Genomic DNA, 2,280 nt, shown 5'->3' on the forward strand with positions numbered 1-2,280 from the left:
AAGGACCGAAATCATTCTTTCGGTTGATGTTGTTCTGCGGACCGAAACCGTTCTTTCGGTTGATACTGTTCTGAGGACCGAAGCTCTTCTTTCGGTTGATGGTGTTCTGAGGGCCGAAACTCTCCTGTCGGTTCCTTTCAGTCGAGGGACCAAAACTACCCTTTCGGTTCCTTTCATTTGAGGGACCGAAACTATCCTTTCGGTTCATTGATTCCTCTTGTGACTTATGCTTCCTTTCACTCCTGAAATAGTGAGGACTTTGTGAGCTCCAAAACTGTTTTCTTTCTGAGAGATTCTTCTTGTATCTTAGATTTCGTTGGTGTTTTTGATCTACCACCTGTTTTGGATTTTTGTGGATGTTAGCCTTTTTCTTTGAAGCACGAGCATAGTTTTCGCTCTTTGTTGAAGATGTTTCACTGGTAGTTTGCACCGATTCTCCCAATGATGTTTTGGTGCCACTTGTGCTTGGCACATCAGATCTTGCAGGCTCATTTAATGGTTATGGCATGTATCTACCTTTCACTCTCCATGAGGTCTTCTGAGATAGGCCTTTTGTCTCATCAGCGTTGTCTATTGGTGTTGACCAAAAAGACTCATCACATCCAGCTGCATTATCTTCTTCCACCATAGTAGTCAGTTCTGCGGTTTGTTGTGGAGTGACTCCTGGAACTGTGTAGACTTGATTTTGAGTGGTTTGTACCTTTTGATACACAACAACTTTTGCTTTGAGAATGTTGGTCTTGTTTGGTGATGAGCGAGCGAACTCAACAGAATTTTCAGAAATCAGAATTTTGCGAGTTTCAGGTTCGCTTTTGACAAATTCTGAACAGTCCACCAAATCCTCTACAGAGATTTCACTCAGATCATCATCCTCATTAAGTTCAGATGCATTTTCAACATCAATTTTATTTTCTGAACTTAATTTGGCATTCAATAAGTCAAATTTCTGTATGGTTTCGGTTCTTAACTTCAAACTATCATTCTCATCTAATAGATTTTTGAGCATGTCCTTATGGTCTTTGGACTTTATGTAGGACTCAATTTTGTCAAGACCAATTTTGTATGCAGGTGAGACCTCATCATAAGATACAACATTTTCACAGTTGTAAGCTTCAGCATCAACTTCATGCGATGTATCTTCTTTCCTATTTCACAATCGAGATGTAATTGAGTGATATTAAAATAAAGTCTTTTAGCAATCAAACAAAAAACATTTCGGTGTTTTAAAAGTTTAAGATTGTCTCGTTGCAAATAAATTGATTCATCCTTAGACCTAATCAACTCTTTCTCCTTCTGCTCAATCCACATCCTCCTTTCCTCACTCTTCGACGATATCCTACTAATTTGATCAGTCAGGTTAGAGTTTGTGACACGGGTTTGGGTAAGACTGCTACTTATACTTGAAAATTTAGATTTTAAGCTATTCAATTCCTTGTCAAAGTTAGTAACAGGTATATTCAGAGAAGCAAGAATATTTTGTACCTTCTTGATCAACTCATCACATTCGTTGATTTGTGCACTAATAGGTTTCGCAGCAAAACACCTGTCCTCTCGCTCCTTCTCGCCTTCTATCCCACCATTAGTTATATATCCTCTCATCTGAGATACACCTTCGGTCACCATTAAACACCTTCCTGCAGCAGGTTCTTCTTTCACCAGCAATGCCTTGCCATGAGTGGGTTTTCTTACTTCTTCATCCTCTGAATCCTTGGACCATACTTCCACACCACTGAATTCATCACGGTTGCCTGTGTCCTGTACAATCAAAGCATTCATAGTTTTATTGTTAGTAGCTGACTTTCTTTTCTTGATTTCCTCCAGTCATCTCAGGAGGCTCGCTTCCTCATCATCCTCATCTATCTTTTCTGCTTTCTTTCTCAGCATACAGTCTTTGGCAAAGTGATTCTTGCCTCCACAGTAATGGCAATCAAATCCTAAGTCTCTACCAACTTTCACCTCTTTCTTGGACTCTTCTGACTTCAAACCTATCTTCAGTTCCTCCTTCACCTTTTCAAAGCTATAACTTCCCTGCCAGTTTCGGTTCTTGTTGGCTGGGAACTTTCTTTTAATGAACTTTCTAGGATTGGACATCATCATAGCATACTCTTCACCGGTTAGATCATAGTCAGCAAGATCCAATTCCTCTTCTTATTCAACAGAACTTTTCCCTTTAGAAACAAGGGCTAACGAACCCAAACTAGAAACCACATTCGTTTCCTTAGACAGTGCACTTTCATGGGATTTCAAGATTCCCACCAGTTTTGCTAGAGAATACGATTT

The sequence above is a fragment of the Lactuca serriola genome, chromosome 3, assembly GCF_051521515.1.
Source record: "Lactuca serriola cultivar US96UC23 chromosome 3, Lser_US96UC23_V15, whole genome shotgun sequence".
Classification (NCBI taxonomy): Eukaryota; Viridiplantae; Streptophyta; class Magnoliopsida; order Asterales; family Asteraceae; genus Lactuca; species Lactuca serriola.